This window comes from Choloepus didactylus, chromosome 3 (assembly GCF_015220235.1).
Source record: "Choloepus didactylus isolate mChoDid1 chromosome 3, mChoDid1.pri, whole genome shotgun sequence".
NCBI classification, from domain to species: Eukaryota; Metazoa; Chordata; class Mammalia; order Pilosa; family Megalonychidae; genus Choloepus; species Choloepus didactylus.
Window position 1 is genome coordinate 72,028,690 of NC_051309.1, and position 17,040 is coordinate 72,045,729.

General features: G+C 36.3%; 1 pseudogene; it reads right to left on the bottom strand.

The window, feature by feature from the left end:
- Window positions 1-8,549: 8,549 nt before the first annotated feature.
- LOC119530291 lies at window positions 8,550-16,975 on the bottom strand (annotated as a pseudogene).
- Between the last annotated feature and the right edge of the window lie 65 nt (window positions 16,976-17,040).

The window sequence follows — 17,040 nt, forward strand, 5'->3', positions numbered from 1 at the left end:
CTAACCTCAATTGTTTTACAGCAACTCTTGGGTAGGGGTCATATTAGGAAGACAGTGTTAATTCTATTTCAGAATTTGAGACAAGCAAATCTCCACTTACCTATACATAATGTGCTGATATACTGGCTGTTGATTTAAAAAAAAAAAAAATGTTAAAGAAAATTTCCGCGCTTCTTTTGTCCTGATCAGTGGTTCTCAGGTAAATGTGCTAACCAGAATGATAGTTGGAATTTTAAGGCCTGGGTACAATAGCCAAAAGCAATTAAAAGGAAACTTGTTTAACAAGAGTTGATGACAGCTGTGGGTCTGTGGTTTAAAGGAAGATGTGAAAATTCTCCTTGAGTTGGATACTTAGAAAAAAACAATTACCGTAACTGGGTAGGTCATCTGAGAGATACACCTATGAAATGCCACCACAGATTGGTGAATCAGAGTTCTGACTCAGGATTCACTGAGGCTTTCATGACATAGAGCTCCTCCCCAGTGAAACCAGAGCAGTCTCTGACAAAGAACTTAAATAATTCTGCTATAGCATTACTCATTTGAAACACGCTTAATCTTAAAATTCTCACTGGGACACCGCACATACTTTTAATAGGTTTTTTTAACAAATGGACATAGGTTTTGGAGTAAGAAATATCAGTTATGGGTTTGTAATTCTTTTATAGGAAATGGAACTCATGCATCTAGTCAAGAGTTGTTTTACTAAGTGAATATGGATTAAGATTTTAGGTGATACTCCCAAGTCTTACGAAAGCAGGAAATATCAGAATGTAGCTTAGATACTTTGGGTACATATATCTAGACACTTAGCATCATGTTTCATATCTTTAACCACTTTTTCACTCACTGTATTTATTCATTCATTTTAATAAATATTTACCATGTACTTCCTGAGGCTACATATTGTTCCTAGTAGTGGAAATACAAGGATATAATAAGGTCTCTGCCTTCCTGAAGCTTACACTCTAATGGAAAAGAAAGATAATACTCAAAAAATAGTAAATACCTAATTTAATATGAGATATTTATACATGTTGTGAATACAATAGAACAGGGTAATTGGATAGAAACTGGGAATGGGGGGTGGGGTGGCTATCTTTACGGTGGTCAGGAAAGCCCTCTCTGAGGAGACTTTTGAGCAGAATGATGGTATTAATTGGTGTGATTCATCCTACTGAAAAGCATCTTCATGACATTTCTCTGTTCAAAAATATTTAAAGGTCTCAACCCCTTTCAAAATCAATTATAAACTTCTTTGGTTGATATTCAAGGTCTTCCAGAAAGCCATCTGTCTTCTTTATCCATGCCAGATACACTAGTAACTAGCTGTTTGACCTCCATCTCTGAGCTTCTACTTTCTCATAGGTGAAACTGGGGATAACAAACCAGACTTACAAGGTTGTGTGCAACTGAGAAGATATATACTAAGTACTTGGCACAGTGCCTGGCACATTGTGTTGTCTTTAAAAAGACTTTATCTAAAGCTTGACTTTACTCCAGCTACTTCTCCCCTAGTTCCTCTCCTTTAAATACTTCCCTACCTCTATGTTATTTAATCCTCCCAGGATTTCCAATGTCTGTCCATCCAATGTTTACTCATACTTCATGGTCCAATCTAATTGTCACTTCTTTCACTAAGCCTTCCCTGTCAACTGTTATCCTCTTTGATCTCCTTGTTCTGGCCTCTAATCATTTACTGTCATCAGAACTCATTTTGGATTTAATCATCTGCTATGTTATATTGATTTCTATCAAACTCTGTTCTGTGATGGTCCTATCACCCCAATGAAAGTGTAAGTTACTTGAATTTGAAAGCAGTAACCTTATCTTATACTTCCCTATTTTTCATAATACTCATTACAGTGTTTAGTATCCAGTAGACTTTCAGTCAATAAGTTATATATTTCAAATATATGATTAACATCCTAAATATATGTATCTAAAAATTAACAAAAACATTTTACAAACTCAATGTTAAATGTGTACAGGAGTTGAAAAGGGTAATCATAGAATAAATGCAGATGGTCAATTAACATATAAAAAGATGCTTAATTTTACCTATAAGTAATAATAGAAATACAAATTAAACCAATAATATAGCACTATTAAAATTGAAAATATATAAATATTGACTATTTCAAGGTTTGATAAGAGCTTGAGGAAATGGGTTCTCATACACTGATGGCAGGAGTTAGAATTGAGATAGTTAATTTAGAGGGATGTTTAGCAGCATCTATTTAATTTTAAAATGTCCTGATAACCAAGCAGTTTCACTTCCTGGTTTCTAACTAAGTATCTATCCTGACACATGCACTCAAACAAGAATATATGGTAATGTTCATCACAAAAATTTGAAATAGCAAAAAAAGGAAACAAATTATTAATCCATAGAGAAATGGCTAAATAAACCATTGTATATTTATATTATGGAATATTATGCAGGTGCTAAAAGAAATAAAATTGTAGTGGATATGGTGGGTTGACTCACTCATCTTCCATTCTAGGATCACTTTCTATGCTGCAGAGCTTTGAAAGCTAAGAATACATCTCCCAGCCTCCCTTACAGTTAAGGTTCTGCTAAGAATCCAGTTTGCATTAGATACTGCCAACTAGATACTCAATTGAAAGTTAGAAGGGGGAAGTGAGTCAGAAGTCTTCCAAGGAAAAAATTGAAGCTACTTTTTGGATTTCTGCTGATAAAAGGTGTGCCAGTTTGAATATATTATGTCCCCTGCAAAGCCATGATCTTTTAATCCAATCTTGTGGGATATTTGGATTAGGTTGTTTTCATGGTGATGTGACTCCCCCAACTATAGGTGATACTTTTGATTAGATTATTTCCGTGGAGGTGTGGCCCTGCCCATTCAGCATGAGTTTTGATTAGTTTACTGGAGCCCTATAAGAACTCAGACAAAGGAGCTCGGTGCTGCAGCTGAGAGAGATTTTGGAGATGGCCGTTGAAAGCAGACTTTTGCTGATGCTTTGGAGATGCTAGTCCAGAGTTTGCTCCGGAGAATCTAAATGAGGACAAAATGCCCCAAGAACAACATTTTGGAGAATGCCATTTTGAAACACAACCTGGGAGCAAAGGAAGAAGACACCAGTCAGATGCCTTCCCAGCTGACACAGGTGTTCCATACACCATTGGCCGTTCTTCAGTGAAGTACCCTATTGTTGATGCCTTAGTTTGGACACTTTTATGGCCTTAGGACTGTAACTTTGTAACCAAATAAAGCCCCCTTTATAAAAGCCAATCCATTTCTGGTATTTTGCATAACAGAAGCTTTAGCAAACTGGAGCAAAGGGTCATATAAATGTGATGTTTCCTGCAGCAGCATTCCGATGTCCATCTTCAAACTTTCCAGAGGCCAGGAAGTAATTTTAGAAGAAGCAGAGGCCAGACCAATGGGTGGGTGTCTGGAGACCATAATGACATGATGATGTCATTGATGCTGGAGGCTTTCTGATCCCTGGATTTTAGCTATTGGTTTCAATAACATCAGTGTAGTAACTCTTCCTGGGCATCAGTTCTCTATTGTCCTGGGAATCATTCCTTGAGGCTTAGCCTATAGCCTGTATGCCCAGTCCTTCTGATAATTTTGAAATTACATGATTTCCTACTTCAAATTTCTCTCTGCTTAAAATGTCGTTCCTGCTCTGAAATCTGACTGATACAGTTGTTGGTCTATATAGAATGATATCAAGAAAAATTTTTGAGTAAAGTGTGAGCTGGAAAATGATAATTCAGTATGATGCTGTCTTAGTTTCCCAGAACTCCTGTAACAAAGTACTTCAAACTGGGTGGCTTAACACAATAGAAATTTATTGTCTCACAGATCTGGAGGGAAGTGGTCCAAACTCAAGGTGACAGCCACCCCAATATGATCTCATTTCAACTTGCCCAATTCCTTCTATTGCAGCCTTATTTCCAAATAAGGTCACATTCTGAGGTACTAGGAATTAGGACTTCAACACATCTGTTGGGTAGACACAATGCAACTTATAACTGAAACCATAAACACGTAATAGAAACAGTAAACAATACTGCACATTTTCAATGGGTGCTAACATATGTATTTTAATTCATGGGGGAAAAGATCTTGAATTATTCACAAAATAATTATTACCTTTGAGGATAAAGAAAGGCACATGAATTAGAAATGATGATTAAAGAAACTTTAGCCTGATCTGTAAAGTGTTTATTTTTTTCAAAAGGATAATGTGTTCACACATTACTGATGCAATTTAAAATTTTTTTGGAAATATCCTTGAATTAAATAAAAGCTTATCTTTGATATGGATATGAGTAGAGAAAAAGGTAGAATTGGCAAAAAAACATAGGGTTTTGTAGGGTCAGGGCCAAAGTAATATGGCTAAAAAGAAACTGTATTTATAGGCTCTTTAGAACTTTTCAGAAAGAGATGTTGATTTGATGAAAATGGGCCCAAAATTCATGAGAGCACAGAGGATAAACAATCTTACAAAGGTTCGAGCCAAAGTTTAGAGAATAATAGGAATTCACCAGAAAAAAAAAACTTTAGGAGAAGACATCCCAGGCAATTTGGAAAGACACAGTATAGAATGTTTCAGAAAACTTAGTGGTGTGATTGGAACTAGATTAACTGCAAGGGAGTAGAAATAATACAGAGAAGGAAGTAGCAACCAGATCCTGATAGTTCATTTCACTTTTATTATGTCAGACACCATGATTATCTCCACTGAACCTGCCACAGGTACGGGAACACAGAGATGAAAAAGACCTATTGAGAAGCTCATGGTCTTGTAGGAGATTCAGATGCAGAAACAGGTCGTTTTTACATACGGGTGGAAAATGCAGTAACAGGTGTTTGGCAGGGGTAATCTGGAGCACCAGCTTGAAGATTACAGGAAAATCTTCCTGGTGGGAAGTTACATTTGAACTGTGTCTTCAATAATGAGTAGGAAAAGTGAGTCAAGCTTTTTACTGAATTAAAGTTGGAGAGAGAGATGCTGCACCCAGACTAATCCTTCCTGATTACTAAGATCTTGTCCCTGAGATTCCTGCCTCTGAACAATGCCATTAGAGTACATTAGGGATTAGTAAGAGGGCCAACAGTTCAGGTGGCAGGCAGCGGTTTTCTTTATAAGGAAGTCAGGTTAGCTTAGAACAGCCCTCCAACTCTTGAGTTGCTTGCTGTGATCATGACTTGGTTTGATTCCTCTCAATCTCTTCTCTTTTATCAAATGGCTGGGAAGGATATTGTGGGGGCAGTTTCTCATTACCCTGGTTAATGAAACTTTTCTTGTCTAATCTTGTTTTTGGTAGCTGAAATAAATCTGACTTAAGGAGCATAAACCTAGGCTTAGAAAACCCAAGATGGTTAGTTAATGGAATTCTTGTACACACTTGAATACTCCTAATTTAATGAGAATAAAGTTTGGTTTACTCAACCATGAGTGACTACTGTGACAAATTTTAAGTGAAGACAATTAAATTTTTTGAGGAAACAAAATGTAAAAGTATAACAGAATTATTTTATTTTTAAAATTCGGTATAATAATTGTGACATAATTTGTCTTTTCTGAAATTCTTTGATTATTCACATAAACTCCAAATCTGAAATATCCTTCATATATTATGAAATGTTTCAAAACAACTTCTTCTGAAACTCCCCTAGGATTGGAGTTATGAAAATGAAAACCATTAAAAACCTTATTCACCTCAGTCATTAACAGATGGTACACATGTCATTTAAGAAAATGTCTGGCCAAAAATGGCCAAAAGCTATTTTATATTGAATCGAAATTGTGCTCCATTTTCATCTTCTGGTGAAGACTTGTTTTAAACATATACTTGAGGAATAGTCACATTCAGTGGTGTGCTGGTAAATAGCTAACAACCACCTCTGAGGAGTGGAGGAGTGGGAGCTGCTTTGTAGCATTTGTCAATTTCATTGTGTAAATATTTCCAGTATGGCCAATTTCAAGCTACCCACATGACATCACTATGTGAAAAAACATGTAGTAGCACCCTGCGATATAATATTTTCATCAAATAGAAACCATAGATGTAAATAACCTCAAGAGCATGGATACTGGTGAAATATAGTAAAATAATCAGGAAGTGATGAGTTTTGAGAATTTATCAGCTTTCATTTTTAATTATGGCTGGGTTTCACAAACTGGCTGATACAATTACTGAAGTTTTAACAGTTGTCTCTGCTGAGTTGGTGCAAGCCAGCTCCAGCACCCTGCTGCTGCAATTTTAAATATTAAAAATTTGCAAAGATTTTACAAATTTGGATATTTGAAAGGATAAGTTCCACAGAGAAGAGTCACTTAAGACTTCTATTTAATGGCAAAGGATACGGTGCAAGAAGCGAAAGAGTACAGATAAGCACTGGGCGACTGAGAGTTATGTAGGTGCAAGCTCTCCGAGGTCTTTATTCACACACATACATGTTTTGTCTCCAGATTGAGCCACCAAATCTGTGTGATCCATCTAAGCTTCCGGAGATCTCAAGGCAGAAGTTCATAGCAGGATATGCCACTTTTGGTCAGGTAATCAAACCAGGCTATATAACCATTTATGCTATTTGAAAGTTATCAGAAAACAAATTGGCCTTGAGGAGTGCCAGGGAATTTTCAGATTTTAAACAGCACATCATAAAGTCCACTGCCCTTATTTTGGCCAAGATTCAAGGCTAGTCATCTATGCAGTCTCAGAGGTAAAGGATAGGACTTTCCCATCCCAGCTGTAAGTGAACTGTGTCCTACCAAAAAAATCCAATAAAGAAAATAAAAAAGGATAATATATCAAATATCTACTGCCCATAAATGACTCCAGGTTCATTATTTGATATGGGAAAGACAAAGGAGAGTTGAGAATGTTCCCTGCTGCTATCTTACCTAGGTATGTTCTTGACCCAAGGAAAAGGGTGATTATATTTTCATTTCTGGCCAGGACAACTGCGACAGCTTTCTAACCTGACTCCCTCCTTCTCACTGTGTAGCACCCCATCCACCTTCCCAGCCCATTCTGTTTATCAAAGTTAAAGTAGTCTTCTCAAAGTGTATATTAGATCATTTCACTCACTCCTTTGCTTAGAAAACTCCAAGGCTTCCCACTGAAGTTAGAATAAAATCTAAGGTCTTCACTTTGGCTCGTAAAGCCCTACTTGACCTGGACCCAGCTCCCTCTTCCATATTATCTCCCGTGATTTCTCACTTACCCACTAGGCCCCTGTGTTCCCTTTGCCTGGATTTTTCTTCTTTGAGATCTTTGTATATGTTGACTTTTCATCATTTAAGTCCATCTCAAATACCACCCCTTTAGAGAGATTTTTTTCATACCTCCCAATCCAAAGCATTCCTTATACTATCTATTTTCTATCATATTACTATTTATTTCTTTTACTACACTTGTCACAATCTGAAATTATCTTATTTATGTGCTCATTAACAATCATTATTCACTAAATGTAGCATCCTTGAAAGCAGATACTACGTTTATACCTAACAGTTCTTGGAACATATTAGGTACTCAAAAACATGTGTAGAATAAATAACTGCAACCTGCCTGGGAGAGTGGGGAGAAAAAAGAAACACCATCTAGCCACATCTGGTTATGGATTAGCATAACATTGCTACACAAGTCATTTGATTCATACTTTAAAATGAAGAAAGAATAAAAGGGTAACCCCACAAAAAAACTGAAGGAAGACTGTTTCTCTTTTTAGTTTATTTTAGCTGCTTTTAAAAATTTTAGGTACTTTTTATTTTAGGCAATCACAAAAGGTAAATTATTTGTAGAGTCAGCACCACATACAACTGCACATTCACTGTAAGGACAGCTATTGCACAAAAGAAGGTAAACAAATGACAAAAGAAGGACATGAAGAAATGATACATAAATAATTTGCAGCTTTAAAAATTATTTTTCATTCTAATTAAATTTTGGATCTGAAGTCTATGAGGGTAAACTTAAGAAAAAGTTACAACTTATCAAATATGATAAAGAATGATTTTAAGCAAATAATTTCTCCCCTGGTCTTCTGTTTCATGATCTATAATTTGAGAGATGTGGTCTAGCAAATATCTGATATTCATTCTCAACTACAAGATTCTAAGATTTTGTGAGTTCACAAACTCTCTCACATATCAGTAAAAAAAGAAAGGACATTACTTGTCTCACTTACTCCAGTTTAAAAGAATGCAATAATTTTTAAAGTCCATGATAACATTTGGTAATTCCAGCATACAAGATATATAATATTTTTTAATTCTGAAAAACAAATTAAGTTCAATTCTGAATACAATGGCGACATAAATCAGAACCAGACTATGAATACAAACACTGTAATATTTGGACTTATTTTCTTTATTTTTCTTCTTGTCCCCCATGTAAAATAGACAAATGAATAAATGGAGAATGTTTTAGATATAATAAAATATTGATAAGGACCTTTATACATTTGTATATAAGAAAAAGATTTGTTTACCAAAAGACAACAGAACAAGCTTTTGAAGCAATGGATAAGAATGCTTCATTCTTTTCCATTCCAGGGTTACTTTACTTCAGATGCCAATCTTGGAGGCATCCAATCACAACAAGCAGTCACTCATGTATATACACCTGGCTTATTCTTTACCACATCCATCACCCCAGCTTACTATTCCAATGAGATGCCAGATATTTCTAGAGTCAGGGTAAGCTAGTGGACCTCTGAAATCATTCTAGAAGAAGAAGAGAAAGAAATGTTTCTTGCTCTGTAGCAAGAATTTCCTTTTACCTCTTCTCTGGATTTATCAGTAACCCCTGGGTGCTGAAATCAAGACAAGCTTCTTTGGGCTTCCAAACATGGAACCCTTTGGGTCTATGCAAAACCCAAGTCACATACAAATCAGAATATATTGCCTAGAGCTGCCACATATTGGGCTGGGCAGACTGGAATTTGACTTTATTATGAGTCCAGTATTGCATATGTAGAGGGTGATTTAGCTGAACTGAGCATTACTCTGAACCTAAGTTTTCATGAAAGAAACTTTTGAGGCAGGGGTGACTTGAACACATGCTAAATCTCTGTTGCATCTTGGGATAAGAAGGGAGCAGCATTCCAGGTCTTCACATTGCCCAGAAAATAGACTTATTTTATAAACTTCTAAGTATTAACCTTTGTATGAATTCCTAAACTGAAAACTCCATTAGCTCAGGGATCGTGTTCATCTCTGCATCTGGGCTGGTGCCTGGTTCAGAAAGGGGAGTAATACATATTTATTAAGTGGATTGAAATAAGCTTCTATGTGGAAATCATTACCACAAAAATTTATTTTATGTTGATAGAGATTTCTATTTAATAGTACTTCAGGAGAAAATGATTTGATGACGTATCTAAATGTACCTGACAAGAGTCAGCTTCTCCTGGCGTAAATCCAGCACACAGCATTGTGTCAGTCACCAGGCCAGAAAATGCATATAGAGCATTGCAAGTTTTATTGTCAATGATCTTCACAACAACTTGTTGAAGTGTCAATAGAAAGCAACTTCCAGGCAATGAATGATGCATATTACAGGGATCTTAGCCTTGTTTGTTGGGACAAAGAATGTTTATGGAATAAAGCAGATTCTTGTGGTCATCAAGAGTCAGGCCAGTCCCAGGCTAGACTGGGCTCTTTTGGATGTTTATTACAGCTGATTGCCTCATGCATAATTCCAATTTTTCTCACCTACATACCCAGGGATATTTTAGAAATTGAAAATGAATGCCAGGCTTCTGGTCCTGCCATTTGGCAAAAGTGGTTTTTGTTAGATCTGGGCCTTGAGCCCTGGGACCCTCCCCCACTCCCTGTTTTGCAAAACCAGGCTGCAGATCAGACCATGCTTCACGTTGCTGCCCCCTCCCTTTCCCCATTTTTGTGCCAGGTTCTTTGTTCTTGCCCATCACTGTCACCCCTCCCTTTCCCTCACAAATTTATTCCCTCCCTCACCTCTCCTGTTCAAATGCACAAACCAGGTATTGCCAAATTTACTATAAACTATATGTAACCCCCTATTGGCCAAAGTTCATATACCTTACACCGTGTAACCTCCTGATTGGCAAAAAGCCTTTTAAAAAAAATACCACCACCCGACTTTGCGCTTTCCCCTTGGCGCCTAGCTTTTCTGCCAGCAGGGGCCGCCCTGAGACTTCTCTCAAACAAAACTTTTCTATGTGACCTGCCCATTTGGCTTTGTTGCCTTTCTTTCGAACCAAACTACCTTACAGTTTTCTTTTTGATATACTTACTGAATGATTAATTGCATGAAAGAGTGATTGATTGATTGTTTAAATAATTATTCCCATGAAGCTATTAAGTTTTTGCAAAACACTTACCATTCATATAAAGTGTTCCCCATCCTGCAACTACAACACTGTCATTTTCTTAGAGTTTCATTTTGGCTTCTGGAAGACAGATCCTATGAATGCCCTTTGTAAAGGAAACTTCCTCAGCAAGTTGCACAAAAGCAGTATCATCATGAACCACAGTACCACAATAATCTTCATGAAAAATAATATTTTGTGCTTGTCTTATATATAGTTTATTTGCTACAGTTCCTAAGTTGACAGTTCAGTCTTCTTTTATTATTTTTCCTAGAGAACACAATTTAATTAGAACACACTCAGTTTCTGGGCTATAGCATTGTTCTTAGTGGTCATTATCTCATAATGGTAAGTTATGAGTCTCCCAAACAACACTGCACTATAAAGCACTTAAATTCTTATTTTAAAAAATATCTTTGACATGGGGATGTTATCAAATTTTTAGTCACACACACAAAAAATAGTCCTGCCACCCTTCCACAGCTAAAGTGACTTATGTGTTCTTCCTCCTAATCAAGCCCCATCAAGTTTCTGAACAAGTTTTTTTTGAATGCAATTTTTTGAGATATATTCACACACCATATAATCCATTCAAAGTATGCAATTAATACTCACAGTATCATCCTATAGTTGTGCATTCATCATCATAATCAATTTTAGAACATTTTCATTTCTCCAAAAAAAAGAAAATAAATAAAATTAAAAAGAATATTCAAAACATCCCATATCCCTTATTACCCCCTATTATTTATTTATTTGTGTCTTTATTTTATTACTCATCTGCCCATACATTGGATAAAGGGAGTGTCAGTCACAAGCCTTTCACAATCACATGATCACATGATAAATGCTGTATAGTTATACAATCATCATTAAGAATCAAATCTACTGGATTACAGTACAACAGTTTCAGCTATTTCCTTCTAGCTATTCTGATACACTAGAAACTAAAAAGAAATATCTATAATGTGTAAGAATAACCTCCAGAATGACCTCTTGACTCTATTTGAAATTTTTAAGTCTCTGAAACTTAGTTTCATTTCTTCTCCCCCTTTTTGTCAAGAAGGCATTTTCAGTCCCATGATGCCAGGACCAGACTCATCCCTGGGAGTCATGTCCCATGTTGCCAGGGAGCGTTACACCTCTGGTTCCATGTAGGTGGGGAGGGCAGTGAGTTTATTTGCAGAGTTGACTGAAAGAGAGAGGCCACATATGAGCAACAAAACAGGTTCTCTGGGGGTGATTCTTAGGCATAATTATAAGTAGGCTTAGCTTCTCTTTTGCAGGTATAAGTGTCATAATGGCAAACCCCAAGATCAAGGGCCTGACTTATTAAATAGAGAGTTCCTAGTGCTTGAGAGAATTATCGAGATATTCTCTCATGATCTTGGCCACATTACTTCACTTTTCTGAGCCTTAGTTTCCTCATCTTTAAATAGCTTATATTATAACTTCTATGAAGATTTATCATGACAATTAAGTAAAATGATATAGGTGAAGCACATAATGCCAGGCCAAGATAACTATTTAGAAAATGTTAATTGCTTCCATTCACTGTCCTCTTCTTTCCCAAATTTAAATGCCTTCACTGCTCTTTGATTATGCTGGTGATTGCAGATTTCATATGGTCTTGGTGAACCACCACACATTTAGGTTTAGAACCCAAAGGCCATCTGAAATAGGTTTGTACCCGGCATCCTACACTTTATTCAAACTTTTGAACTTACTTTGCAAAACAGTGAGCTGCAGATAATAACCACCACCTGCTGTTCAGAGAGGCTCCACAGTGGCATTGTCTGTTCCACTGCATGCTGGCCTGCAGTGGTCATTCCCCTGCAAGAACATCTCTTCCTCTCAGAATCTGTTTGTCTGCTATGATAGTGTTGGCCAGTTGTCTTCCACAACCTGAGAAAGGATTTATTTACACAAGACCAGGTATCTTTGATTATGCTTTATAAGTAACACATCCAAAAACATTTTTTGAAAGCCTTCAGTGATTTCCTGCATCTCCTAAGCAATGCTTCCTACCATGATACCTCATTCTGTCTTGGTTTTGGTGACTACTACTTATCCTTCTTTCCAGTCTCAAGCATCTTTAAACCACTAACTTTTATGTGTCTACTTGCATATAATTCTCATTTCCCCAAGTAGGTTGCAAAATTCTTGAAGATGGAGACTAATGTCTACATTTATAGGGCATATGCAGTGCTAAATGTAAGGCACCATATGGATAATAGCTGTTCCATGAATATCTGTTGAGTGAATGAATGCCCTGATGTATCTTATGGGCAACATGACACTCTAAAGAGAATTTATTTCCAAGTTGCAGTGTTGTTTCAATCTTATAATAAATGTGTTTGATATAGTCAAGCTTTTTACTTTCTTGTTAGACAAAATTGTCCAGTTTTGCTTCAATTCTTCTTTTTCCAGTTATCCATTTATGATATTCTTTACTCATGATTCCATTCTTTTACCCTTATTCTTGCAATCTCCATACTCAACGACCAAGAAAACCCTAAATTGGCTTCTTGTCATGAAAACATGACAAAGGTAGTGGTAGGGAGGAAAAATGCTTTAACTAGGACTCTTTACCCCTTTGTTTATAACAGCCTACCCTTTCTAGCATATAGTCATGCCTCCAGTTTAACCCTCACTCTTCAGATAAAGACTATTGACCCTTCCACTACTCAGTCACTGCTAGGAGTGCTGGAGTTTAGTAAAGCTATTCTTTCCTAAACAAATTCCTGAAACTCTTGGTTCATTTTTTTTAGCACATTTTTAATAGTACAGAAAAGAGTGGAAATAAGCAAAATACCCGTAAGTTTAATGGAAGCAAGAACTGCATTTCAGGATTCCATGCTACCTTTAAACATCTGATGTAAAATAGCTTCAATTTCAGCCCCCATGCTATCCCTCTTTGCTAGAGGAAACTGGCATGTCAGCTGTAGTCGTACATACAAATCAATGGGATCAAAACTAGAAACAACAAAAATGTTCTAGTGTGGTGCTTCTTGATTCTTTAGATGTTTTGTGAACATACAGAATTTCCCTCCTTTTAATTATCATACTTCATACATTAAAGAACAATACATAGATATTGTCCCAGTGTGTATAAAGTTCAAGGGTTCCTAAAAATCTAACTGGTTTAGAAGTACGGTTCATAGAAGGAGATGTAGACCATAAACTAGATATCAGAATCTTTCAAACATGTATGAGAAAGAGAACTGGCCAAGAAAGTGATTGGCATGAAATATATTTTTGTAGCCAAATTGTTTTTAATTTATATATACAAATTATTATTATACAATATTGTAATATTGTATTATAATACAATAACAACTAATTTTTTTTTTTTTAGAAAATTGCCTTTATTCTATTAATAGTTGGAAAAATTAACTGGTACAGAAAAAAAGTTGAGTTGGCGAGAAGACAACTGGGAGGCACTAGCAGGTTGCTGAGACCAACTTAGCCCAGTGGGTGGCGAAAGCCAACAAGCCATTCCTGAGACATTTTTTTTTTCTAGTAATTTACTTTTGAGGAAGATTCTTTGGAGGTTTTTTTATTTTTTTTTGGTCTGTACATAGGTAGATTGATTGGTTGGCTGGTTGTCAGAGTTATTTTGTTTTGGGATCCCAGACCCAGAAGAGATGCTGGCAATTACACCATTATAAGTGCCCTCTCCTTTTATCACTTGTCCTTCAAAGAAATATTTAAACAAATATTATCTTAGAAGATTCATTTTGCTCCACAGCCACTGCAAAGAGAGGTCTCTCTCTCAGGCCGTATATGTACTCTTAAATATAGGTACTAATATCAAATAATACCCTGTTTTGGTTAAGTGATTAGCAATTCATACATCTTGAGAGCAATTGGGCTTTTGATTCACCTTAAAAATAAACCACATGGTTTCTGAGTGCTAATTATAGACTTTGAAAATTATAATTTCCTGAACTGAAATAATGTGTTGTCCTGGAAGTCAGATATCTATTTGCAATCTAAAATAAATGTTAGTTTCCTCTATCTTCTCCTAGGCCTTACCCAGATATGATTGCTAGATTTTGAAAACAGGAAATGAAATGGCAACCAGTGCAAATGAGGGCCAGATGCCAGATTCTGTCTAATAATTTCCATAGGTGATTCTGAGGGAAAGTTAGGGTTTAGAACTACTCCATAAATTATCTGAAGGATTTTGTAATTTCTTATAAATGTGTATGTAAGAAAACTATTAGAAAGGGCTGAACCAAAGTCATTTAGAGAATAATGATCTTTCTGGATTATTAATTTCTGAGTTAATCCAAGAAATAGAAGCTAAACAATGAATAAATGGCTTGGGACACAGTGAAACTAATTTCATACCACTTGAATGAGGGATTATAATAGTTGTCTTCCAGTTGAAGTTATCTGCAATATTATCAAAGATTATACTGGTTCCTAAACTAGAATCCTAGAGCAAACCCATCTTCCAAATCAACTCCTGTAACCTTTACAAGAGAGTTTGAGTGTCCCTTTTTACTCTACAAGTAGTCCAGTTCACCTAATTAAGCTTAAGGTAATGCAAGCAGGACTAGCCTTGTATCTGAAATAGAAGGTAGCCTTCCATGTAGGAAAAATTTGAGGGCCAATAATTTTCCCAAATACATTCTTCTCAAGCAAGGGTGCCTGCAGTTGTCCCCTCTGTAATACTCTTTTTCATTAAGGCAATATATCCCAGAAGGGACCTGTTAAAATCTAAACTATATTTAGGAATGATAACTAAATAAATTATCTGTGTCCACTAACATATTGACAGGGCTTCTATTTCACAAAGCTTGATTTGCAAAACTAAGAGCATTCTCCTTAAAGAATTTACGTGAAGAACCCTAATATTTAATGACTTGAGGCAAGAGAAGAACAGAAAGATCCAGACTATACAGTTTTCCTGGAAACACATGGCAAGCAAGACACTAAGGGCTATTCCCCATCCTTCTGGAGGGAGTGTTCCAAAGAGTAGGCAAAAACAAAGGAGAGTAGGTCATGTACAAAGAAAAGGCAGAATTGGCACTGAAACAGGCAAACTGTATTATTGTACAGGGTAATATATTTCAGAGTAATAAAACTCAGAAAAAATCATGATAGAATAGAATAATAAATATTAAAATCTGGGTTTGAGCCCAGCTATTCTATTTAAAAATTTATGATATGGGGCAAGTCATTTGACTTTTCTAAGCCTCAGCTTCCTGCATGTGAAAATAGGCATAGTAATAAAAGTTGCCCTCCCCAGCACAAATGACTATTGTGAGGATAAAATGAAATAATTGATGTCAAACTTCTTTGAAAACATTTAATGATTACAAAATGTAAGGATTTATTTTTCAGAAAAGTAAAAAAGAAATTGGAAGATCAAGCTTTATGAGTGTAATATTAATAAAAGTTCTTAATGTAAGGTCAAGTTTCACTCATTTGACTATTCTTGGCTAGCTACTATGAAAAGAGGCATTTGTAGAAAGTCCATCCCTACTTATCCATCATAGCTCAGCAAGCAATAGTAAAATTGAACAATAAGAGTAGGGATTTCTACAGTTTGATGTGTGTTAACTAAAGGATGTGTCTACCAACTCAACAACAAACCTGTTACATAAGCTTCTTTATTAACAATGAATGTTGGCATCAGAGTATCGAGTATTTCAGTCTTGCTCGTAACCCCATAGTTGATGATAAAACTTGTTCTGATTTGCTACAGCTGCCATTATGCAAAATACCAGAAATGGATGGGCTTTGAAAAAGGGGATTTATTATTACAAGTTTACAGTCCAAAGGCCATGAAAATGTCCAAACTGAGGCATCAATAAGAGTATACCTTCACCGAAGAACAGCCGATGGCGCCTGGAACACCTCTGTCACCTGGAAAGGCACATGGCTGGTGTCTGCTGGTCCTTTGCTCCCAGGTTGCATTTCAAAATGACATTCTCCAAAATGTCTCCGGGCTTGTCTCTCTTAGCTTCATCAGCTCCTGTACATCTAAGTGTCTGGATCCTCTCTTAGCTTCTCCAGAGCAAACTCTGGGCTGGCATCTCTTAGCTTAGCATCTTCAAACATCCTTCTGTTTGCATCTCCAAGCATCTCTAAGCATCAGCAAGCATCTCTTGGGGCTTTTTTTGTCCTTCTTCACTCTGTGTGAGCCCCCTTTAAAGGACTCCAGTGAACTAATCAAGACAAACTGTGAATGGGCCGGGTCAAATCTCCATGGAAACATTCAATCAAGAGGTCACACCCTAAACAGAAAGATTAATAAATCTGCCCCCACAAGATTGCATCAAAGAATATGGCTTTTGGGGGGATATAATATATCCAAATCACCACGTAACTCATAGAGTGTATCAAGGAGGCATCTGATTCAAAAAACATAATAAACTTCTGTATCAAATAAAGAGAAAAGTATTATATTGAAATAAAATAGTAAATAGATGAACAAATTTCCATGAAGAAATTTAATATTTATGTCAATTATTTGTCAGTTTTTAAAACTAAAAGTAGACTTAGTAGGTAAGGATGAAATAAAAATATAGTCCATACTGACCAATTGCCACAAAATGAACCAGGAGACCAATAGTTATTCCCATGACTGCCAACACTCCAAGCATAATAGGGATCATTACACAAAGTGGCAAAAATCTTCTCCCAGAACATTCTGGGTCACAAAAGGGGGAAACAAGTCTAA